Here is a 17,311-nt window from a genome sequence, read left to right on the forward strand (position 1 = left end):
ATGTCAAATAATAGAACCTGAATCTCAGTCAAAAAAAAATAATAATAATAAAGGAGGCAACAGTCTCTCAAGCAAAAACATAAAAGGATTCCATACAGAGATCCCTGACCCAAGGTAAGAGTCAAATGGAATTAAAGAAATGTTAAGAAACACTGTCAAATATAGGTTCAATTATTTATTCACTTACTCAAGAAACAGTTAACTGCAGGAGAATTCTACTGGGACCAAACTCTGCACAAAACTTTCATGAGGCAGAAGGGTAAAAGGCTATGTACAGGCAAATGCACAGTAAGTACCATGTTGTATTAAATGCTGAGTAACAAGCAGGAAAAAGATTGAAAATGTTAAGAAGTTGCTTGTTTAGACAAGGCAGTCATGGATGGTTCTAAGATGGCATCTAAACAAATTCAATAAAATGAGGGAGTGAGCCACATAAAAATTTGGAGAAACAACATTCTGGGTAGAGGGAATAATAGGGGCAAAGGGCTCAAGACAGAAGCATGCACAGCATGTGCTCTGGCTGCTGACAGCATGGAATGAACAGAATGGCAGGAAATGAGGCTAGAGACTTGTTATAGTTCAGAAGAGTACACAAGCCTGTGTAAGTCTTGCAAAGAATTTGAATTTGTTTTAAACATGGTGAGAATACAATGGAGGCTTCTGAGCATGAGGGTAACATGATCTGATTACAGTTTCTCAAAAAACTACTCTGGCTACTGTGTGGAAGGAAGTAGAGTAAAGAAAAGAAGGCCAGTTAGAAGACCAGCCAAGGAGGAAAAACAGCTTAAAGTAAGATGGCAGCACTGGAAGTGTTAAGATTTGAGAGTTGACATCTATGTTAAAGTTAGAACCAACAGTATTTGCTTATGGACAGGATGTCTCTAAGACTTGGCCTGAGCAACTGGGCAAATGACCAGAATCTTATCTCTCTATGGCTCTTTAAATCCTCTAATCTGACCCCATCTTCTACTCCTTCTCAACTTCTTCAGACAGGCCCCTCTGGTACTCCTGGTCCATAATTACAAAACTTCTGATAACTTCAACCCTTACAGTTTTAAACCACTTTATTGAGATATGATCATCATGCAAAAAGACATACATATTTAGTGTATATAACTTGATTAGTTTGGAGATCAGTATAGATTGTAGTGATGGTTTTGTGGGTGTACATTTATCTCCCAGTCCTGTGCCTCCTTGCTCCGTCTTATCCTGGAAGGGTGCACTCTCCCCCTACAGCCTACTTGCATAATCCCTGTTCACTTTCTCATGCCTTTTCACACGTCTGAGCCTGGAAGTAATAAGTATACTACATATTCTTCATCGCTACTTCTCACTAAAAAAATAAGAAGTTTAAATACTGTGCCACTAGAAGACCAGTGAAATTCCATTTCTTGCTTGTAAAATTCTTGTTGAGGCTGGGTATTACCTTTACATCAGGATTGATAGGTAAGATAAAAATCCATCCAAAAATATAGGAATATCCACCTGGCTTGAGTTTTCACTTTCTCCTCTGAATAACGATTCATGTATGAGCACAGATCTCAGAGCAAACACTGCATCCCTAAAACACCAGGGATACGGACTTCAAAGCCTAGCCATTCACCCACTAGAAATAGCTACCATGGAAAGATATAGATGTTTATATCCTAATCATGACATTTTTCTCAGGAGAATTTCCTGGTTGTGGCAGATCAGGCCTGCTATGTAAAATACGTATACGTATATATAGGCTTTTTTTTTTTTTTGCATATCCACACAAAAGCAACAAGTATTTCTCCAACGGGATTAAGTCCCTTGGGACCTTTCACTCTCAGACTCTAGTCAGAAAGATTCTACACTTGAGAAGTGAGCAAGTAGAGGGAACCCCTGATACCTAGATCATCCTTCAGAAAGCTTTGTGGCACATGCAAGGCCTGACCCTGTCAGCCATGAGCAGGTGAAAAGCTGAGGCGTCTCACCATTTTCTCGGCTCCTTACTTTAATATCTCCTACCACTAATAACACACTTCTTGCGCTTCACTAAAGAACAATCCATGCCTCTTAAAACCTTTACTTAGCCATGTCACAGCATGCAATTCATGCTATTTGTGTGACTGTCTTACCAAACCATGAATTCTTGCCAGGCACCAGAGTCTCTCACAGAGTTGGCATGGATGCACGAAAAGAAGGTATGACTGGTTACACGGAAATGCTCAATAAAAATGCAGACTGAGAAGAGGTTGTATTTTCATTCTAACCCTAACCCTATCTTTCTATACTGAAAAACCATACTTCTTAGGGCAGTTTGCTAACTTTTGTTCTTTATAAAAGCTCACCTTTCCCCTTCTCTCAGACTTATACCACACTTAGTAAGTTAATGGAAATTTTTACTGTGAGTTGTAAATAAGTGGAAAAAAAAGGAGAATTTTTTATCTTTATATATAAGTTACAGTTCTGAAGTCTGAATTCTGTAGAAATTCAGACAGGATTTCTACATTGCAGACTCGAGGCAGAATTTCTTTAAGAAATTTTAGCTTTTGCTCTTGAGGCCTTCAATTAACTGAACAAGGCTCACCCACATTATTGAGGACAATCTTCTTTACTTAAAATCAGATGATGGTAGATGTTGGTTACATCTACCTAATACCTCAGAGCAACATCTAAACTTATCAGACCAAACAACTGGGCACCACAGCCAAGCAAAGTTGGCACAAAAATTTAACCATCTCACTTTCATTCTGTCAATAGCCCAGAACTTTTGCTTTTGTTATAATCAAACATAAGACAAGTTATATGAAAAAGCTGGTTTCAGATTTTGGGTAGGAACAGAAATTGACAACCTGATTCTTAAATCTACATCAAAATACAAAGGACACAGAATAACCTGAAAATTTTTTCAAAAAAAGAACAAGGCTGAAAGACTGACACTGACTTGTATCAAGACATCACAAAATCTTAAGAATCAAGACAGTGTGGCCATGGCATAAGGATGGACATATACCTCTACAGAACAGAACAAAGTGCAGACACAGAGTCATGCATATCTGCTCAACTGAATTTGCTTAAGGTGCCAGGTTAATTCAATCTGAAAGGACAATCTTTTCACTGAATGGTGTAGGAAAAATTGCATATGAATTTGGAACAAATACGAACCGAGTCTTCCCTCACAACATACACAATAAATAACTTGAAACATAAAACTTACTGAAGGAAATATAGGGGGAAATATTCATAAGGTAGGTGTAGGCAATGATTCCCTAGATACAGTAACATTCTATCTAAGAGCAGCAGAAACAGAGTATCTACATGTACAATGTAGAATGATGGAGGCAGGTCCTAATGAATTTGTCCAGACCCACAGAATGTGCAAAACCAAGAGTGAACCCTAACATAAACTATGGACCTTAGGTGACTAATGTGCCACAGGAGGTTCCTCAATTGTAACAAGTGTGCCACTCTGAGAGGGGATGTTGAGGATAAGCGGTATAGGGGAAATATCTGTATCTTCCTCTCAATATCATTGTGAAATTTAATGTGCTCTTAAAAAAATATAGTCTATAAAAAATTTCCCTAAATACCATGCCCAAGTCTTAGAAATAAAGGAAAAAAATGATAAAATGGATTTCATAAAATGTTTAAGATCTGATCTTTGACAGACACCACCAAAAAAAGGAAAATTATTGCAATAAATGATGTCCAGATTAATTTTTTTTTGTCTTTTTGCTATTTCTTAGGCCGCTCCCACGGCATATGGAGGTTCCCAGGCTAGGGGTCAAATCGGAGCTGTAACCACCGACCTACACCAGAGCCACAGCAATGCGGGATCCAAGCCACGTCTGCAACCTACACCACAGCTCACGGCAACGCCAGATTGTTAACCCACTGAGCAAGGGCAGGGACCGAACCCGCAACCTCATGGTTCCTAGTCGGATTCGTTAACCACTGCGCCACGACGGGAACTCCAAGATTAATTTTTAAAGTTCCTATAATTCTTTGTGTTTTTTTTTGTCTTTTTAGGTCCACACCCACAACATATGCAAGTTCCCAGGTTTGGCGTTGAATAAGAGCTGTACCTGCCCGCCTACATCACAGCCACAGCAACACCAGATCCAAGCCATGTCTGCAACCTATACCACAGTTCACAGCAAAGCTAGATCCTTAACCCACTAGTGAGGCCAGGGATTGAACTTGAAGCCTTATGGATACTACTCAAGTTCATTATCACTGAGCCACAGTGGGAACTCCAGATGCTATAATTCAAAAACAAGAAGACAAATCCAAGTTTAAAAATGGACATCACGGGAAGAAACACTTAACAAGTGCATGAAAATATACTCAATGTAACTAATAATGAGAAAAATGCAAATTAAAACTGATGAGATACTACCACATACTCAACTAGAATGTTGAAAATTAAAATAGTGACATACGGTAAAACCACTATGGAAAACAGTATGGAAGTACCTCAGAAAACTGGCTGAACTACCATATGACCCAGCAATCCCACTCTTGGCCATGTATCTGGACAAAACTTTCCTTGAAAAAGACACATGCATCCACATGTTCACTGCAGCACTATTCACAATAGCCAAGACACGGAAACAACCTAAATCTCCATCAACATATGAATGGATTAAGAAGAGGTAGTATATATATACCATGGAATACTATGCAGCCATAAAAAGAACAAAACAACGCCATTTGCAGCAACATGGACAGAACTAGAGACTCTCATACTAAGTGATAATAAGTCAGAAAGAGAAAGACAAATACATATGATATCACTTATATCTGGAATCTAATACATGGCACAAACGAACCTCTCCATAGTAAAGAAACTAATGGACTTGGAGAACAGACTTGTGGTTGCCAAGGGGGAGGGAAAGGGAGAGGTACTGACTGGGAATCCGGGGTTAATAGATGCAAACTATTGCATTTGTAAAGGATAAGCAATGAGATCCTGCTGTATAGCACTGGGAACTACATCTAGTCACTTATGGTGGAACATGATGGAGGATAATGTGGGAAAAAGAATGTATACATGTATGCATGACTGGGTCACTTTGCTGTAGAAAATGATTATTTTGGAAAATAATTTGGTAGTTTCTTGAAATGGTAAATAAATATCATCCTGAAGACCCAGAAATTTCACTCCATGTATTTCCTTGTGAGAAATGAAAACATATCCACATAAAGACTTATGCAAGAATATTCTTCATAACTTTGTAATAGTCAAAAACTGGAAATAATTCAATCATCTATCAATAAGGAGAATGAGTAAATTATGGTATATTTATACCATGCAGTACTTCTCAGTAATTAAAATTGAAAAACCCTTTGTTATCTGCCAACAACATGGCTCTGTCTCATACGAGCTGTAATAACCAAAAAAAAAAAAACCTAGATTTTTAAAAAATATACACCTTGAATTATTTCCTTTACATGAAGATTAGGAACATATTATACTATTCTATGGTGATAGCTGAGCTGTGGCTGCCTTTGTATAGGAAAGAACTACCTGAAAGAGGCATGAGGGAACTCTCTGGGGTGTAATATTCTAATTGCCATGTATGTTACAACCATGTATACATTTGTCAGAACTCAACAAACTTCACCCTTAAAATAGGTTTACTTCATTTCATATAAAGCATACCTAAATAAAAAGACAAGTGTACTCCTTTACACCAGCAACATTAAGAATGTCTAATTTTTACATATGCATTAGTATGTCTAGCCTATGTATTCTGTTCTACAGATTTGTATGTCCATTCTTTTGCCATTTATAATAAGAAAACTAAGTGGCATACTCACAGTTCTCTCCAAATTAATCTATAAATAATATCAACAAGTTATCTTATAGAACTTGACAGGATAATACTAAAATTTATACTGAAAAACCAAAGGCCAAAAATTGTTATGACAATTGTGAGTAAAAAGACCAAATGGAGAAATGTGTTCTGACAGATGTGAAGAATGACCCTAAAGCTACAGTAAATGAGACAATGTGATATTGGCATGGGAATAAGCAAACAAACTGAGGAAGAGGATAAGAAACTTAGAAATAGACTCACAAGTATATGCAACTGTATACAGAACAGAGAGGTTCCCATCTACAGATAGACTTGCCAATAAACTGTGTTGGAAAAAGTGTTTACATGGGGAAAAAATTAATAAGAGTCCCACTTCACGCACACACACATCCATGCCCCCTCCTTCCTCTTTGTCTTTCCCTCTAACTATGAAGCATAACAAACTTTTAGATATGTGTGATCTTAACATAGGAAAGAACTTCTTTAAGAACAACATACACATAGAAATAAACAGTAAGGATAAGACTGATACGTTATATGATATCAGTTATTTATAATTACTAAATAAACCACCCTCAAAATGTAATGGCTTATTATGCTCACAAATCTACAGCTTGTGCAGGGACTGGTAGGGATGGCTCTTCTCTATACCTAGTGCTGCCTGACCGAGGGCATATGACACACTTCTGTGTGTATATGTGGCAAGAACGATGATCATTAACGCTCTCAGCCAATGTCAACTATACAATACAGTATTATGAGCTACAGGCACGATGTTGTACATTAGATCTCCAGAAATGATTTATCCTGCCTAACTCAAATTGTATACCCATCAATCATTTCCCCACCCCAGGCCCTGGAAACCAGCATACTACTCTCTGCTTTTATGAGTTTGACTGTTTTAGCTTCACATAATATAAGTGAGATCATGAAGTACTTATCTTTTTGTGTCTGGCTTATTTCATTTAATAGAACGTCCTTAAGGTCTGGCCACATTGTTGAAAATAACAAGATTTCCTTCCTTAAGACTCTTTGAGGGTAACAGGTAAGATCCTTAGCTTGATTATGGTCATCATTTCAGTGTAGCATACACAGTAAACATCGGGTTGTACACCTTAAATATACACAATTTTTATTTGTCAAGTACACCACAATAAAGCTAGAGAAAAATAAAGTACCCACTTTGGCTCACTTACAGGGCTGGTAAGTTGGTGCTGTCCACTGGGAGCTCAGCCAGAGTCCTGGGCCAGGGGCCTTGGTTCTTCACCTTGTGAGCCTCTCCACAGCCTGTTTGTGCTCGTTTACAGCATGATGGCTGGGTTTTGAGAGAAAGCATCTCACGATAGCCTGGCAAAAGTAAATGGCATTCTTTGTGACTTGGCTTTTGAAGTCTTTTCTGCCAAACTCTATTGTCAAGACAGCAACAAAGTCTGTCCCTATTTCAGGTGCAAGAGACAGATTCCATCCCTAGATGAGGGAGTAGCAAAGTTTTAGAAAGACATGTAGGACGGGAGATACCACTGTGACCATCTTTGGGAAATACAGTCTGCCAAAATTAAATTATTCAGGTTAAAAATCTGATTAAATTAAAAATAAACACTTCATAGAAATTAAAAGTTACAGACTAGATAAAGAGTCCAACACTGTAAAATATATATTCACAGTATATAAAGACCTCATAAAATATATATTCACAGTATATAAAGACCTCATAAAATAAATATAAAAGTGCAATATTAAAAACAACCCAGTAGGGAAAAGTGGGAGAAAATGCAAAGGTATATTTGCTTCACAACAGGAAATCCAGACACTAATAAAAATATGAGAATGTGTTCAACCTCAATAATAATAATCTGGCAAATGTAAATTAAAACAATGAGAAGTCATTCTTAATACATCAGTTTGGCAAAACTCCTATAGTCAGGCAATGTCAAGTGATGGCAATAAAGTGAAGCAACTAGAAATATCAAATACTATTGTTTAGAATTTCAATGATTGACTATTTTAAGGGCTAGGTAACACCTGGAAAAGCCAATGTATTAATAACCTATGATTCAATTTCCATTTCAAAGTTTATAAATTAGAGAATACTCACTTGTATGCACTCGGAGACAGGGTTAAACTTTACTGGAATATTATCTGTGAAGTGGTGAAAAAACAATGCAAATGTACATCAATAATAAAATGGTCGTATCACTCATATCTACACAAAGTGTTAAAGTAGTGTAAAATATAATAAAACATCAAAATACATGCAAGAATATAAGAGCAAAAATGCAAGTTTGCAGAACGGTATGTCAATGTGATCCCATTTATATAAAGTTTGAAAACATATGCACTATTTATAGTTATACACATATGTTGGAAAGTATGAACCATGTATGGTCATATTAAACACAAAATTTAGAAGAGTGATTACTATAGCAAAAGGAAGAAGAGAGAATGTATAATGGGATTAGGTTGTGTACCTAGTAGCCTTCAACTTTTATGTTAAATGTTTTGTTACTTTAAAACCAAAGGCAAAAATGGCAAAATTTTAATATTGGCCAATATGTGTTTATTATCCTCAGCATACAATTTTGTGCACTTGAAATACATCTTAATAAAGTCCTGGGTTTATCTACCAGAATGAACCTTAGAGCTAATCTAATTCAGCAATCATTTTCTACCATGGGCTCAAACTCATTTTGCAGTAGTAGAAACTTGTTTCCAGAAGGAAAACTAGACTTCCTTAAAGCCACAGAATGAGTTATTAATATAAATGGGAGAGGAACCATCTTGTGATAAGCCCTTCTCCCTCTGTATCTTACTCTTCAGAAAGATTCTAAAGTTTGGCTTGGCTGCATCTGCTTGCTCCAGAAGGGAGTGATAGATGTGACAATTCCTTACAAAGCAAAACAGACAGATGGGAAAGGGTAACTAGACAGGCCTTTGCACCTAGGCAGGAGAGTGGATTATATATAAATCCAGGCATAACACTGCCAAAGACCCCACTATTAAAGAATCATTTTTCCAATTTCAGCATTACCTTCTCCACTGAATTCTAGTAAAAGAGAAAAGTACCCTCTGAGTGAGTTTGGACTGGTCCAGAATTGGTGATTTTAAGAGGAAAAGGGGTGTATGTGGAACCCCTACAGAATCACCTGGCATTTTGCTAGAGCCCATTCATTTTACTGATGCTCAAACTATTTAAAGACTCCCATCTAAATACAGAGAAAATGTTCAACCATCCTCAAGTCCAGGAGACTGATCAGAAAGTGGACAGGAACCAGCTTCTATTTCCACATAAATATTTAAAATTTTGAAGTCTTATAAATAATTTAGGTAGCCTAATAACCATTAACTTCAATTATTCTCCACAACTGCTTCTATGAAATGAATGTTAGATATTGTTTCCTTCTTTTTTTTAGTTTAATGAAGCTTTTAGTCTTATTGTGAGCAACACCATTTATAATGGAAAATTAGCCTCCTTTGGTAGAACAACAAAATCTCTCACAATATTAGAAGATAAAGGCAAACAAATTGTTCAAATCATCCTCCCAGTTTTCTGATCAAAAGCTTTCTAAAACCTAGGCTAGGATTCTGCATGTCCGAAGGACAGAAACAAACACCTACTATATAATGGCCACATATCCCACAAGCATGTTGCTTCACAAAAGAGAAGACTCTGGCTGCAATCCCCACTCTGACAAAAATCACTAAGTGTCCTCTGGCAAGTCAGGGTAACCTCCCTGAGCATTTCCCTAGATCTGCCACCCTGGCATCACGATACTGACCTATGATGCACAAGACTGTCAGAGTTACCTAGGTATGGGAATGGATTTTGAAACCTGACTGTCTCTGACTCAAGTGCCTGGGAGATAGCAAAGGATCTACGTTACTGTGTGAACACTCCACATGTAACCAGGTCAGTCAATAAGGGAGGGAGGAAGGGAGACAAAAGCACCATTTGAAGGCTATTCAGATCCTTCCTCAGTGATGAAGGTACCTTCTCATACTTCATCTCATTTCCTACTCTGTTCTCCGTTCATCAGCTTACTCTACATCATCCTTCACATGTAGATCAAGACAGGGTACCAGTTACTATACAAGCAAGGGTTTCCAATGTCAGTGGCCCAATTTCCCCACTCCCTTCATTTCTCATGCTCCTTCCTTCTCCTAAAAGCTCTAGGATTTAACTGTTACATGACACAGTATTTTCCACTTCTTTTTATTCTCAATGTGTATCACTGCAACTTAAAGGGAGGTTTTCCACATTTAGGTGGAAACTGAACTCAAATACAGTTACTTTTATTTTAGAAGCTTCCTAAGAATGCTGCAGTGTATCTCACAACTACTTCCCATCCATCTATGTTTGAAACTGCATATTTTCCTGGGTTTTTTTCAATCTGCACTCCAGATTAATTAATATTCTGTATCTTTTTTTCCAGCTGTCTTTTCCCCGATGCCCGCAATACACTGACAGGGTTTGTTTTAAAAACAGAGGCAGTGTTCACTAATAAGGTTTTTCTGAGGACAAAGAGCATTATTACCCTTAGCACTATGATCTCCTACTGTCCACAGACGGAGCCTCACATTACCTGTACAAGGATGGCAGCTATCGCCCCCTGACCCACAGCAGCAGTGTGTGTTTTTCTATTTGAAACAGTGATCTCAATTTCTGGTCTGATTCTCATGAACACTCTGCACACTCTTCCTATGATATTTGATTCATATTGAGAAGTCATGCTCTGGGCATATTTTAATCAGTTAAGGTAAACCGACGTGTAATCTGATGCTTTACTACATGCTAAATTTATAACATCGTTTCTTTGAAATCAGTCTTCAGTTTAGATAACTTGCTTGTTCTTGATCTTTTGAATTCTCTTTAATACAAAATTCAGACTGATCTGCACAAGATCTCAAGATGGAAGCACAGCAAAAGTGAGAGAGGTGTTGCACTTTATGTGGTATAGTAATGATTTTTATCATACCACCTATATTTCATTAAGGGAATGTAAGAAAAGGGGTACAATTACCGCTAAGAAGAGTTTTTCTTATTTTCTATGTGACTGAATCTTCTTTACAGAGTCCAAATAGAAGCACAAGACCACAGCCTGATTGTACAAGGTATTAGGCTCAGGGTAATCGAAGGGAGCTTCAGTAAATGTCTGTTGACCATGCACAATGTGCTCGTCACTGTGCTCGGCTGGTGGTAAGATGGTCAAGAAGGTATAAATTTCTGGGTTTGGGGAGTTCCCGTCGTGGCGCAGTGGTTAACGAATCCAACTAGGAACCATGAGGTTGCGGGTTCGGTCCCTGCCCTTGCTCAGTGGGTTAACGATCCGGTGTTGCCATGAGCTGTGGTGTAGGTTGCAGACGCGGCTCGGATCCCACGTTGCTGTGGCTCTGGCGTAGGCCGGTGGCTACAGCTCCGATTCAACCCCTAGCCTGGGAACCTACATATGCCGCGGGAGTGGCCCAAGAAATAGCAACAACAACAAAAAGACAAAAGACAAAAAAAAAAAAAAAAAAATTTCTGGGTTTGGGCACCTTACATTCTCATGTCGGTATGGTGTCCCAAGAAAAATTGTAATTTTGAATAATAAATGCTATTAAAAAGAAAAGCAGGGAGTTCCTGCTACGGTGTGGTGGGTTAAGGATCCACCATTGCCACAGCTTACGTTTTATTTGAAATGCCTATGGAACATCCCAATAAGTCATTAAACAAACATAACTGAAGCCCCGCAGCGAGACTAGGTCTGGAAGTATCATTTTGAACACTGTCACTTATATGTGGTATTTTAAATGAATGAGATTGCCAGAGGAACACGAGGGAATATGCAGAATGAGAAAGAACAAGGCCCACGGAAAGAAACCTGAGAAGCATCTGTGTTGAAGGGATCCAATGAGGGAAAAGTACTTGCAAATAAACTAAAAGGGACTGGGCTGGCGGGTAGAAGGAGACAAGGAATATGTAGTGAGCTTGGATTTAGTAGTAAGAACCCTTATCGATGGAAATACAAAACAGATATTCACAGAGGTAGGGAAACTGCTCAGACATGAATGGACAGCCAGCTCAGTAGCTGGAAAAAGCCTGCGAATTGTCTCTGTCAACGATTTTGTATCACAAGTAATCAAGTTTCTGAAGAGCAAAAATTCCAAAATATCAAAATTCATATACCTACCATTAATAAATATTCCTGCGCATTGAACAATTCACCCACCAGCTCTGTGAAAGGAGATACACTTGGGGCCAGGGAGATGTGAGTTAAAATCCTATGCCTGTCAGTGACGAGGGATGTCATCTTGGGACATTCAAGTAAACTTAGACTTTCCTCATCTACAGAATGAAAATACCACCACCACTTGGAAGAACTGTTACAAAGATTACAGAATAAAGAGTTGGGCACTATGTTTACTACAAACGCCTAATGAATCTGAATGAATTATTTTACAGGAGTCCCTACCCTCCAGAAGCTTACAATTCTTACACAGGCAGAGATCACTAAGCTACCTCATGGCAGGCTTGGCTTCTCTCCAATTTAATCTCTGATTCCATTAAAATACTATCATCTATAAAAGCAGGAAGGACACAAGGCTGAATATAAGGAAACAAGAGTCCTTTTCTGCTCTAAAAGAGAGTCAAAAGACCAAGGGCCACTGTGGTTCTTATGAGAAGCAGCACCAGCCTCAATGACAGTCCCAATTCTACTACCAGTTCCAATTCTGTCCTGTGGGAATTTTGTAATCTTACACCAGTCTGTTTCCACATGCTACATATAGCAGGAACTATATACCCGTCTCCATATGACTATCAAGACAATATTTATGTAAAGGTGCTTTGGCAGTTGTAAAGCATTCTATGAATGAGGAAATTTTAGTAGTATAACCCAGGTGCGGAGTGTTGCTCTTTTTTGTTTTGATCACACTATCTCAGACCACATTATTAGAAAACCCAACAGATCATACTGGCACTTAAAGCATAAAAGTTGTCTTGAGTATTTAGTACAGATAAGGGTTACCAAATTTTCCCACAAAGCACTTCTGGATTAGAGTGCTCTTTACCTTTTGGTTTATTTTATTTTTATTAACTTTTATATTAAAATAATTATGGACTAGAAGAAACAGCAAAAAATCATACAGAAGGCAGGTTGCCTCTACACACCACTCTGCCCCCCACCCCTCCAGTAGTGACATCTGACATAACTATAGGGCATCAACAAAACCAAGAAAATAGAGATTAAAGTTAAAAAAAAAAAAAGGCTGATGTTGTAAAATAAGAACAAAGCATCTTGAAATGGAGAAAACCGAAATCCTGGAAATCAAACAATTTAACTACAGAAAAAATATTTAAATTTCAACATGAAAAAAATATTTTAAAAATATGAAATAGGATACTGAAAATATTTATAACATATAGAGCAAGTCATAATTTCTATTAAAATAAAAAGAATTTCCTCCAAAGTCAACTTAAAAAAAGATCAAACTCCAACAAAAATGGGCAACTGCATAACAAAATTCATAGGGAAAAAAAATCTGATAATGGATGCTTAAGATGACATTCAAATTCAGCTATAATTAAGCAAATGAAAATTAAAATAAGAATTTTTAAATAACTGTGGAAAAGATCAAAAATCTTGACAGGAAATGAATTTTGCAAGTTTAAAGGAAATATGCTCTCATACACTGGTAGTAGGGGAGAAAACTAGTGCAACCTTTTTGGAGGGCAACTTGCAGCTGAGTCCAAAGGTTTTTCTCTCAATCTGTATGTTCAAGCTTTTCATAGTTCCCAGAAAAATTGTGACTTGAGATTTAATAAATATACCCAAACATTCATACATACATGGCATTTTAGTTAAAACTATCTCCCCACTCACCACCCTAAAACATAGCCAAAAGAAGTGCTAATTTTTCCATTAGTGACAAATAGTAATTAACATCTACATAGCAATTTGCAATTAATAACACTTCCATATATTAATTTATCATTAACCCTCACAATGCGCTATGAAATGGATATTTCCATTTCCCAGACTGATAAACTGAGATTCAGAAAGTAAGTCATTTTCTCAGGCTTATGCAGCTAATAAGTGGTAGACTTAGGTGGGCATCAACTAGGTGTATCTTCAGATCCCATGCAATCCCATTCTCTTTGACATTTGCACTGTATAGCTTCCTGTTTTGCTTTAATTTTTTACAATGAGTATTAATTTTGTTTTTAAAAAGAAACTAGTAAAACAAAACTTTTAAAGAAAACACTTAGGCAGTGAGAACAGGAAAAAGTCATTCAATCTATGTATTAGCAAATTCTAGGCATAGAAAAAAAATACTTTTTATTTCATTATTTATTTTATTATTTATTTACTTGCATTTTTAGGGCCATACCTGTGGCATATAGAAGTTCTCAGGCTAGGCGTCAGATAAGATCTGCAGCTCCCAGCCTATGCCAGAGCCACAGCAATGCAGGATCCAGGCTGTGTCTATGACCTACACCACAGCTCACAGCAATGCCCAATCCTTAACCCACTGAACAAAGCCAGGGATCAAACCCACATCTTCATGGATACTAGAGGGGTTCATTATCACTAATAATCTCTTCTTAATAAAGAATGGGTGTACAAAACACAACCATGTAATATATACAAAAAAAATGCTGTAACCTAAGACTGCTATATTGAAGAAGCAGAGAAACAGTGCACTGTTAACAAGTGTTACTGGAGGGAAAAAAATCAGTATAAGGAAGCCACAGACAGAGACCTAAGTGGAATGGTTGTCCCAGATCAGGCAATCTCCACAGAAAGGCAGCAGCCTAGGCAGAGTCAGGGAAGTTTGGAAAGGCTTAACTACATCTACACGTCAAGTCATGTAGAAAACAGGGATAACGGACTCCTGATTGCCTGATGACAGTCCTCAGGCGAAGGTCCAACAGTTCACAGGTACAGCAGTGTGAGCCAGGCACTAGACTGGGTGGTGGGAACATCTTCACAAAGAACTGCTCTACAAAAGCCCTACTAAGTCAAGAATATCTCTGGGTCCTACCAACTTTGTGAGGTTTTGCTAACTGAAAAATAGTATTTCATAACTAAAAAATGAGAACATTTTCCAGAGTACTTTCCATTTGGAGTTGTTAATCCATACAGCTGGTGAAAGTAGAGAAATAGCTTTATACATTGGAGTATGTCCTTTAAATACTTCGGATGTTTAGGGGTTTCCTCCCAAAATTACTGTCATAGCAATTTTGTCCCCAACATTTTTTCTCATGTAAACCTATTCTCACTACAGAGCAATGAAACTTTTAGCTTTATTATTCTATTCTCACAAAACAAACCCAGCACCTTTCCTAGTGCAATTATGCTGGAGAGTAAGATTAAGACGGTGGAGTAGAAGGACTAGAGCTCACCTTCTCTCATAAAAATAACAAAATTAGAACCAACTGCCAAACAACCTTCAACCAAATAGACTACAAACTATTAAAAAAAAAAAAGATATCCTACTTCAGCAGATAAAGAGGAGGCCACATCAAGATGGTAGGAGGGGTGATTATACAATATAAGCAACCCCATATCTGCTAGGTGGGTGGCCCACAGACTGGAAAATAACTCTATCCAGAGACTCACCTACAGGAATGAGAGTTCTGAGCCCATGTGAGCTTTCAATGCCTGGGGACCTGTCACTGGGAGAAGGAGCCCCTGGAGCATCTGGCATTGAGGGCCAGTGGGACTTGTGTGCAGGAGCTCCACAGGACTGGGGAAAGGGAGACTCTGCTCTTGAAAGGTGCACACAGGCTTTCATGTGCACTGGGTCCCAGGGCAGAGACTCCATAGAAATCTGGGTCAGACCTGACTGCAGTTCTTGGAGGTTCTCCTGGGAAAATGGGGGTGACTATGGCTCATCAGGTGGGGAAGGACATTGGGGACAACGTTTTTGGGAATAATCATTAGTATGGGCTCTTCTGGACATGGCCATTTTTTAAAAATCTGGGCTGAGGCCCCAGGCCAAACAATCTGGGTGGGAACACAACATCAGCAAGCAGGCTGCCTAAAGAACCCCCAGGCACACAAACCACCTCTTATCTCACCAAGAGACAAAGCCCCACCCACCAGGGGGATAAGAATCACCTCCACCAGAAAGGATGATATAGAAATACAAAGGAAATACAAAGGATCCATTTTTAATTTTCTGAGGAATCTCCGTACTTCTTCCTGAGGGGTTGCACCCATTTACAATCCCACTGACAGTGTACTAGGGTTCCTTTTTCTCCACACCCTCTCCAGCACTTATTGTTTGTAGACTTTTGGATGATGGCCATTCTGGCTGGTGTAAGGTGGTACCTCATCGTGGTTTTGATTTGCATTTCTCTAATAATGAGTGATGCTGAACGTCTTTTCATGTGTTTCTTGGCCATCTGTATGTATTCTTTGGAGAACTGTCTGTTTAGATCTTCTGGCCATTTTTTGATAGGCTTTTTTGGTTTTTTTTGGTATGGAGCCGCAGAAGGTGTTTGTAAATTTTGGAGATTAATCCCTTGTCAGTCAATTCACTTGCAAAGATTTTCTCCCATTCCGTGGGTTGTCTTTTCGTTTTGTTTAGGATTTCCTTTGCTGTGCAGAAACTCTGAAGTTTGATTAGGTCCCATTTATTTATTTTTGTTTTTATTGTCAATACTCTGATAGGTGGATCTGAGAAGATGTTGCTGTGGTTTATGTCAGTGTTTGGCCTATGTTTTCCTCTAGGAGTTTGATAGTGTCTGGTCTTATGTCTAGGTCTTTAACCCATTTGGAGTTTATTTCTGTGTATCTTGTTAGGGAGTGTTCTAATTTCATTCTTTTCCATGTGGCTGTCCAGTTTTCCCAGCACCACTTATTGAACAAGCTGTCCTTTCTCCATTGTATAGTCTTGCTTCCTTTGTCATAGATTAGTTGGCTGTAAGTGCATGCGTTGAATTCTGGGCTTTCTATCCTATTCCACTGATCTATATTTCTGTCTTTGTGCCAGCACTATATGGTTTTCATGATTGTTGCTTTGTAGTGTAGTCTGAAGTCCGGGAGCCTGATTCCTCCAGCTCCATTTTTCTTTTTCAGGATGTCTTTTGTGCTTCCAAACAAACTTTAAAATATTTTGTTCGAGTTCTGTGAAAAAATGTCCTTGGTAATGTGATAGGGATTGCATTGAATCTGTAGATTGCCTTAGGCAGTATAGTCATTTTGATAATATTAACTCCTCCAATCCCAGAGCATGGTATATCTTTCCATCTATTTCTATCATCTTTGACTTCTTTCATCAGTGGTCTTATAGTTTTCAGAGTACAGGTCTTTTGTCTCTTTAGTTAGGTTTACTCCTAGGTATTTTATTCTTTCGGATGTGATGGTAAACGGGATTGTTTCCCTAATTTCTCTTTCTTCTCTTTCATTGCTAGTGTATAGAAATGCCGTCGATTTCTGTGTATTAATTTTGTATCCTGCGACTTTGTCAAATTCATGGATGAGCTCTAACAGTTTTCTGGTAGAGTCTTTAGGATTCTCTAGGTATAGTATTATGTC

General features: G+C 38.1%; 1 long non-coding RNA gene across 13 annotated transcripts in view; it reads right to left on the reverse strand.

The window, feature by feature from the left end:
* Positions 1–17,311, reverse strand: part of LOC102159977 (uncharacterized) — a 777,987-nt gene that overhangs the window by 660,835 nt on the left and 99,841 nt on the right. For 10 of the 13 annotated variants that reach the window (XR_014842497.1, XR_014842499.1, XR_002342830.2 and 7 more), the window contains exons 2-3: positions 7,885–7,928; positions 6,986–7,136 (exon numbers count right to left, since the gene is read on the reverse strand). This is a non-coding gene — a long non-coding RNA (uncharacterized LOC102159977). Of the gene's footprint in view, positions 1–1,731; positions 7,137–7,884; positions 7,929–17,311 lie in introns of those variants that run through there. The other 3 variants (XR_014842500.1, XR_014842508.1, XR_014842498.1) reach the window with 2 other exon arrangements.

Source organism: Sus scrofa, chromosome 3, assembly GCF_054392235.1.
Source record: "Sus scrofa isolate SSC_HxYL_T2T_F1_AM1 chromosome 3, Sscrofa_HxYL_maternal_Yorkshire_Landrace_v2.0, whole genome shotgun sequence".
Classification (NCBI taxonomy): Eukaryota; Metazoa; Chordata; class Mammalia; order Artiodactyla; family Suidae; genus Sus; species Sus scrofa.